This window comes from Rhamphochromis longiceps, linkage group LG3, assembly GCF_057381845.1.
Source record: "Rhamphochromis longiceps isolate RC_006_pf linkage group LG3, R_longiceps_female_GT1.1, whole genome shotgun sequence".
In the NCBI taxonomy this organism is placed as follows: Eukaryota; Metazoa; Chordata; class Actinopteri; order Cichliformes; family Cichlidae; genus Rhamphochromis; species Rhamphochromis longiceps.
Window position 1 is genome coordinate 22,886,889 of NC_140559.1, and position 9,246 is coordinate 22,896,134.

Genomic DNA, 9,246 nt, shown 5'->3' on the forward strand with positions numbered 1-9,246 from the left:
TCTACCAGTGGTTGCGTGAAAATACTTAGCTAAGCTCTGGTTATATAACCCACCACCCCTCATCCCACATTACCACCTTCAACAAACCTCTCCCACTTCTTCCAGTTTTTATAAAATTGGTCCATTTTGAGGTTCAAAAAAGATGTAAGTTTTTCCATTCTATCAATTTCCTCCATTATTCCTATCCAATCTTTCTTTGTTGGGGTCTCTTTCTCCAGCCACCTCCTGATAAGCGCTTTTTTGCCCGCTCTCAACAGGATGTTTATCAGATATTTGTCCCTTAAGGAGACTGTTGATGGGATATCGCCCAGATACACAGGTCAGAAATCCAAATTAAATTTGACACCAGTCACCAAGTAAATCACCAAGTAAATTGATTCGACCATTTCACTCCAATATGGTTGGATTATTGGGCATTTCCAAAATATATGAAAATGATCTGCCATGTTTTCCCCACAGTTTCTCCAGCAGTATAAATCTGTCAGTTGACCTTTTTGTTTGTATTTTATTTTGGGGGTTATAAAAAACCTAATAAAATTTTTCCATGTGAATTCCCTCCAATAACCCAAACTAGTGGTTTCCATCTGTGTCCCACATATATTTAACCAACTGTCCTCTGATATGTTGATTTTAGCCTCGATAAAAAAGTAATCTAACCTGGAGTGTACTTTATGGGGGTATGAGAAAAACGTATAGCCCCTTTCCTTGGGATGTAACTCCCTCCAAACATCTATAATATTTCCTTCTACAAGAAGCTTTTTAACTGTTTTGGTCTCTCGAGTCGTCCTTTTAGTTTTGTTGTTGGAATCTAAGTGGGGCTGTAGTTGTATATTCCAATCCCCACCACAGATAAGGGTTCCCTTGGTGTGTTCCGCGATCAGATTAAATAATTTCTTAATAAATTCCTGATCATTGCCTGGCAGCCTGTAAATATTTAACAGAGTCACTGGTTTATGATCAATTTGACCCACTACCATAAATTATTCGTCCTTTTCTATCCCCTATAGATAAAATTAAAATACATTTATTTTCTTGGAAATCAGTATTGTAACCCCCCTTGCACACTTCTGTCTACATGATGAATAGTATAAGTGTTTGAACCCCAAGCGTTTTAACTGCTCATGTTCCGTATTGTTTAAATGGGTCTCCTGCCAAAATACTATATCATGCCTTTCCCTTCTCATTTTCGTTGCTATCTTTTTCCTCTTAATGGGGTTTTGAAGACCGTTAACATTCAATGATATTATCCTATACTCCTGGAATGACATGGTTTCTTCCTAAAGTGCCATCTATGAGATAAACCCTCCCCGCCCCGAGCGATCAGTCCTGAAAAAACCAACCTGTGCCTAACTTCTACATCAGAGTCTTTTTCACCCCCACAGCTGGATGTGTCACTGATTTCAGAGCCGATTCCTGTCTCAAAATGACCCTTGACCTATTGATGGTCCTGAATCAGTTTGTGACTGGCTGAATTAAACATGGAGGTCAAACTGAGTAAAGAGCAAAAGGACACGTATGCTGAGTGAAGATGGAACAAAGGCCAGTTGTGATAACAGAACATCCTGCTGGTGTATTTTAATAAAATCTACACTCGACAGCTGCAGCTTTGTCTTCATGTTTGAGCAGACAATCATATCTGATCTACAACAACTGCTGTGAGCCTGTGAGTATGACATAAGCGTGTCAGCAAGAGTTTTACTGTTTTACATAAGGATAAGGATAAGCTTTTTTTGTCCATTGCAGTTGCCTGCACCCGAGATGACAGACCTAGATGACCATACATACAATATGCAAACTTACACTGGGGAGACAAGTCAGGCTCAACAAGTGAGTCATCATGAGGAGAAAGGACAAAAAACTCCATAGCACATAAGGAGCACAGACATCATCACACTATACGCGATGGAGGTATGTGGTGTGTGGTGTGTTCTGCGATGGAGCTGCAGGTTTGGTGGTGGTGATGTGTGCGGCTGCCAGCGGGAGAGCTGCAGCTGTTGAATGTACTGTTACAGCAACCGTGCGATTATTGTAAGAATAAATTAAGCCGCAAAGCACGAAAATGCCATCGGGTCTGCCGTGGTGGCGATCTTTTTTTTTTTTTTTGAAAAAAGTCCTAAGTGCACGCAAACCAGTAAACAAATTAAAACAAACACTGTTGATAAACTATAATACAAAAATTACAATTAAAATTCTAACCCTAACAAAAACAACTGGTAAAAATATAAATATAATTAATATGTAAAGAACTTAACAACCCCCAAAGTGTCTAAGTCATGTGACGTGACAGCGCAACACCGAAACATAAGAGGAAGAAAGAGGAGGACACAGGAGCGGCGAGGACACAGGAGCGGCGAGTCCAGAGACCTGGCTGTTTCGTCTTTGCCGAAAGCACAGCGTTGTAAACAAGCAAAACTCAAAGTAAAGAATCTGTCTCACCAGGCTAGTATTGATCTGATACCGATGTCGACTTGGTATCGATACTATTGATACTTGGATCGATCCGCCCACCACTAGCTGACGTCACTGCTGTCTAAAAGAATGAAAGACCAAGGTTAATATTACTTTAATTATCCATAAAATCATCACATTCTCTGTAAGATTAAGGTGGACTATTGAACGGCGTATATTTTACAGTAAAGGCTTTAAAACCAAGTTAATGATAAAAGTACAAACATCACTAATGTCACATAACTTTGCCGATATGTGGCCAACAGTAATGTTCTTCGTTATTGAACATTTGCACATAAATAAGTGACATCGTATTCAGTACTTACTTTTGAAAGTTTACTCTTCGGCTGCCCCTCTGCCGTTTTTTGGCAAAATGATCCACACCCACCACGAAAAGGGGACTGGAAAGTTCCAAGTCTAAGATAGCGCCTGAGAATGCTAACGAGGAGAGTGCTACACCCAGCAACGTGCTAATGGATAGCGTCCATAACTACGCAGCTACTACGATGGCACTTGGGTTAGCCGAAGAAGAAATGGTTGAGTTCCCACGTCTTCCTGTTACCCCTCTTAAATCACCAGCTCCGAAGAAGATGATGTACGAACATAGCAGCTCTGACGCAGTTGATGTAATTTCCAGTTTATCGGCACTAATAAACACCAGGTCTGATAACATAGAGAGCATGGTGAGAGAGAACTCGAACATGGTGAGAGAGAATACGCTCAAGATTGAGGGTCTCAAAAAAAACGATTGATTTTGTGTGCGCGGAAATGAAAGACATGAAGGGGGAAGTTTGCGACCTGGGGAAAAAAAAGTAACTAAAGAGGAAGGCCGGGTGGACAACTGCCAACAGAGAATCTCTGAGTTGGAAAGATATTCCAGGAGGTGGAATCTCAGACTACATGGAGTCAAGGAGGCTGAGAAAGAAGACGTAAGGGGAAAGGTGATAGAGATGTGCCAGTTTTTATGTTCTTCATTATTAAACATCAGAATCAATCAGAATCAGAATACTTTATTAATCCCGAAGGAAATTAATTAAAGGAACATGTCACGGTCCTGGGTCGGTGACCCAGTGTTTTGAGTTTTGCATCATTATTGAATTTTGATTTTGTCATAGTTTATCTTTTCTAGTCTTTTGGTTTCAGTCTCTGTGTTCTCTGGTCTGCTGTATTCCCTAGTCCAGTCCGTGTCTGTTATGTTTCCTGTCTTACTTTGAAAGTCTGTGTCCAATGTCAGCGTATTGAGTTTCGCTTCCCCTAGGTCTTGCCATGGCAGATTACTCCCAGCTGTGCCCTTCTTCTGTGTCTCATTTCCCTCGTTATCCCTCAGCGTATTTAAGCCCTGTGTTTCTCTTTGTCAGTGTCGCGTCGTCTGTGTTCCACGCCCTATGTCATGTCAGGTTCCAAGTCTCTGTGCAGGTCATGACTCATGTTGCTTATTCTTATGTTTCATAGTTCCTTCATGTTCTGGCACAGTCGTGTTCATAGTCTCACTGTTCTTAGTTTCTTCCCAGTTTAGGTTCCTGTTTAGTTGTTGTCCCTGTTCAGCTCTCGTTTAGTTTAGTTAATTTACTCCAGCCTCAAATAAAGGCTCGCCTTTTGTCTAAAGTAAATTTTTGTCTGCTCATCTGTGTCCGCACCTGGGTCCTCCATGCACTCTCCACACGATCTGCCCCGCTCGCTGTGACAAAACATTTGCACATACAAAAGTGACTTAATATTCCAGACTTTAACGTGTGTTTGAACGAGCTGATGGTTCACTCGTTAAGCTGAAAGAAAGATGCTTTAATCACAGGAGTTACACATGTGTCCACTGCACCATCTGGGAACTCTTCTTGTTTAGCACTCGTAATAACACAAACACTAAATCCTTCTTCTCTTGTGCTGTTTTGTAGCAGTGTATACACCTGAGACTGTCACCTGTCTGTCTGTCCTGCACTCTCTCTCTGTTTCTTTCTCTCTGATTGTAGAATAAAAGTATGAACTTGTATTTATAAGTTGTGTTTGAATCCTGCAGCTCATAGGGATGGGTATCGAAAACCGGTTCTTGTTGAGAACCGGTTCCCACTGTTTCAATTCCTTGGAATTGTTGCCATTTTTGCAAACGATTTCCTTATTGATTCCAGTCGCCCCGAATGACGTCACCACGTTGCGGAGCGTCATTTACCTGGCAGGAAACATGGCGCCTAAGTGGCTGAAACGCTCAAAAGTTTGGTTATACTTTACGAGAACGGATGACAACAGGGCAACTTTATGGGAGGAAAGACTACGAATTTGCAAAAGCATTTGCTCACAAAACACGCGATGACCTTAAATGAATGTCGTGTTTTTAATTCCGCTCCGGACTCGTGAATCTCAACCCAGCAGCAGCGGTAACGTTTGCACGTCCTCTTCCGTTAATGCGGCAGGTAAATAATCAACTAACAGTGCATATTATGTTAGCGCGATCTGCCTTATTACAAAACCTGCCATTACTGTGCATTTAGGTGACCATGATGAGAGAGACAGACAGAGTCTGGCTCAGATGCTGGCAGTTCTCGCTGCAGTCTACCGGTAGCGTCTCCTTTCAGGCCAGGATAGACGAATGTCACCGAGCAGTGACTAAGTTTGTGGTAAAAGGCTTGAACCGATTTGCCACAGCAGATGCTCCCAATTTTCGGTAAGTGAATGTGTTTAATTGTAGGCAGGGACATTACTGGATATTCTAAGTGGTTAAAAGTGGTGGTCGTCTTTCAGCCTTTCTTACCTTGGCCATGTCTCTGAGTATTGCACACCTTGTGCTTTTGGGCACTCCAGTGATGTTGCAGCTCTGAAATATGGCCAAACTGGTGGCAAGTGGCATCTTGGCAGCTGCACGCTTGACTTTTCTCAGTTCATGGGCAGTTATTTTGCGCCTTGGTTTTTCCACATGCTTCTTGCGACCCTGTTGACTATTTTGAATAAAACACTTGATTGTTCGATGATCACGCTTCAGAAGCTTTGCAATTTTGAGACTGCTGCATCCCTCTGCAAGATATCTCACTATTTTTGACTTTTCTGAGCCTGTCAAGTCCTTTTGACCCATTTTGCCAAAGGAAAGGACGTTGCCTAATAATTATGCACACCTGATATAGGGTGTTGATGTCATTAGACCACACCCCTTTTCATTACAGAGATGCACATCACCTAATATGCTTAATTGGTAGTAGGCTTTCGAGCCTATACAGCTTGGAGTAGGACAACATGCATGAAGAGGATGATGTGGACAAAATACTCATTTGCCTAATAATTCTGCACTCCCTGTATATAGGGCCTTGAGGGTGGGCACGTTAATGGCGTCCAGTGGACGGTCTGTGTACTCAAACCTACCTCTGGCGCCGGTGCCCACCTCTCAATTTTAAATCCATGTAGACATTGAGGGTTCTCGGGAGGGGCCGTGCTAACACCTGCTGCTCTCTGGCAGCAGCACCATGCTCTCCCTTGTTTTAAATGCACTTTAGAACAACACGCAGCAACACTACACATGAGCGGGAGGAGGGAGGTATGGGGTCTTCACACACCCCCGTTCTCTGCTAGCCATTGGGGCGGGGGGGCTGGGAGGAGATGTTGGCTGTCCGATTGGCTTCCCTGCTGCTGCGGAGCCTGGGACGGTCTGCTTGCCTCCACCCCGGGGGGAAGGGTAACATCTCTTGGGTCTGGGTTCTGTTTCCCCCTCTGGGGGTGAGGGTACCTGGACCCGGGGTATATAGTATGTTTGGGGAGTGTGATTGTGTTCACATGTCCATTTATGTCAATCCTTACGTTGGGTGAGTGCTGAGTGTTTGTATATGTGTGCATGAGGGTGGGAATGCATGTTTGTGTCTGTGTGTGCCTGTTTGTCTGTGTCTATATGTCAGGTCGGGTCTTAGACTCCACCTCAGGCCCTCCAAGGCCTATCTCCCCTCACCACACTCCCTGCCAGTGACTTGTTAAGGTTCAAAAATTGAGGAAGGAGAGTACAAACCACCATGGTCCAGAAGATCTTGGTCAAACAATGATTTTAATGAATACACACATGTGGGAAGAACGACTCTGTACGCAGACAGCAATCGATCTTCGACTTAATCAAAGCATACACAGATTTTTATAGCATCAGGGTTTGATTTACTGACGCCCCTTCGTACGTCACCGACAGAATATATACATACGTCAAATCAACCACAATGGCTTTTAACACAGTTTAAAAGAACGTTGTCTTCGTCTCGTCTGGAACACGAGCCCCACATCCTGCCAGACGCTGTTCCTCTTTCCAGAGACAAACATGACCAACTTCTCACCTATAAATGAGTCTAACTAATGTGTGTGTGTGTGGGTGTATGTCACGACCTCACTCAGCCTCTATGTCACCTCTCACTTACTGTCTTGTCCTTAAATGCTCTTTCTCAATCCACCTGTTGCACTTCTGACCTTTCACCAGAACAGAGGCTCATCCTAACTGAGACTATGTATATGTCATCTACTAAATAAATGTTTTAATCAAGAGCCTCTACTAAGAGCTTAGTAAAAGAATATAAAAGTATAACAGACAATTTAAATAACCTAGACTTTCAAATAACCTCGTCTAGCCTGCTTCTCAGAATACTTAGACTCTGCTTTCGCTTCTGCAAACTCTCTGCAACTTCCTGTCAGCCTGCTGCACTTAGTCTTTCTAAAAGACACACACTGTTTAAACCTCTGAATACAATATCAATGCTGCAAATTCTATTATTAATGCAATGGTAATGATGATGATTATTTAACAATAGCAGTAAAATAATTTCCCTGCTCCACAGACTGATGCCCTCAGGGGTCGGTGCATTGGTGGTTCTTGGTGTCCGGGGCTGGGCACTCAGGTATGTACCGGCTCACTCCCGGTGGCTACTTGGCGGGGCCTGGCGCCTGTTGCTCGGTCAGGCCTCCTCCAGGGTGCGGGGGGCCCTCAGGCCTCCGGCCTCTGGGCCTGCGGCTCGGTTCACTCTGGCACAGCTGGCTGCCGGCAGAGCCGGCGGGCACGCCGGTGCAGCCCCCTCTAGCTACTGCTCGGTGGCTACTGGGTGACCCCTCGTCTGGGGATCCTCAGCCCTTCCCATGAGGGTGGCACGGATGCCCCTCCGGTGGTCCTCCTTGGGATCTCGCACTCTGGGGCCTCTGGATGTCTGGGGCCTTGATCTCCTCCATGCCTGCTTCATGCCCTGGGGGACGGGGCTATGGCTCGCTACATCCTGTTGCAGACCATTACATGTGGAAACCATTTGAATACAAGCGCGCTGATCCACACAGGTATGCACACGGGTGTTCACTGCTCGTAGACTTAAATTACACCTTTCTTGGCTGCTACTTCAAAGCACATTGTGCGCTGTTTGTCCTGCACAACAACATTGAATATTTAGTATTTACTGCTGTCTACACTTAGCTAGATTAATGCGATGGTATGTTGCTTTGGTCTTTTTTGCTTGTTTTCTATTCTTTCTGTCACGGACCCAGTTCCAGGGATTCGGGGTCCGTGAGCAGTCTGGACTACTATTGTAGTTATTATCATTATTATTGTGGTTATTGTTATTATGGTTGTGTCTGCTGTCCTGTTTTCCGTGTTGGTGTACTGTCAGGTGTTTATGGGTGTGTGAGGGTGCGGTCGTGGCAGGCACTTTTAGGCCTGGTGGGTGTGGCCCTGCCAGCTGACCGGTCCCACCCAGGAATCCACACACACCTGGGGCCCGTTCTTCGTACGTCGCTTACTACATCCAAGATCAAATGACACATCCAAGATCAAATCATCGCGCTAACCGTGAGCTCGCTAATCCGGTTCCCCGAACACACCTGCTGTTGACGATTAGTACAGCTGGACGCAGTAATGTGACATCACTGGGTGTCATAAAAGGGGCTACGCATCGATAGTAGAAACATTGATCGGCAACCCTCTGATTGGTCGGCGAAAATGTCGAAGGAGCGCGCTCGGCTCAGTATTTTTCGGCAGCAGAGCAAGAACTCTTGAGTGAGGGATTTCAGGAGTTTCAGAGTTTAATCAGAACGCAAGGGAACACTGCAAAGGCTGCAAAAGCAAGGAGAGAGGGCTGGCAGAAAGTTGCTGACAAATTAAACTCGTAAGTAATTTAATAATAATAATAATAATATATTGGATTTATATAGCGCTTTTCAAGGCACCCAAAGCACTTTACAATGCCACTATTCATTCACTCTCACATTCACACACTGGTGGAGGCAGCTACGGTTGTAGCCACAGCTGCCCTGGGGCAGACTGACAGAAGCGAGGCTGCCATATTGCGCCATCGGCCCCTCTGGCCAACACCAGTAGGCGGTAGGGTAGATTTATTATATTACACTATATTATCCAATATTATATTACATTATATTATATTGTTATATTATATCCTCTTTCACATTAGAGCCACAACAGGACCCACTAGAACATGGGAACAAGTAAAAGTGAAATATAAGAATATTCTACAGAATGGTAATATTTATCACTTATATTGCTTTTAGTCTCTTGGAAAGAGACCCTGGAATAATCTGTTTGTTTATAACAGCAACCAAGAAAAGGGCAGAGCAAAAAAAGACAGGTGGTGGTCCTGCACCCCCTCGTCAACAAGTTGGTTAAGTGAATAATACCCTCACGGGAAAATCGATATCTCTCAATGAGCACACTGTCGCGCTGAGCTAAAGGATCCTGTCTGTCCCGCAATATACGCTGAATTCTGAGGACTCTCCTTATCAATCTTGCACCTTCCGCAATGGGTTGCTCGCGTAAACGGACAGGACATGGCTGCGACAGGCTTCCCAAATCCA

General features: G+C 44.3%; 1 long non-coding RNA gene across 1 annotated transcript; it reads left to right on the forward strand.

Moving 5' to 3' along the window:
• The first annotated feature begins 8,690 nt into the window (after positions 1-8,690).
• Positions 8,691-9,033, forward strand: LOC146673474 (uncharacterized). Its single transcript, XR_014910511.1, has 3 exons — positions 8,691-8,758; positions 8,847-8,914; positions 8,988-9,033. It is a non-coding gene; the product is annotated as an uncharacterized LOC146673474 (long non-coding RNA).
• Positions 9,034-9,246: the final 213 nt, after the last annotated feature.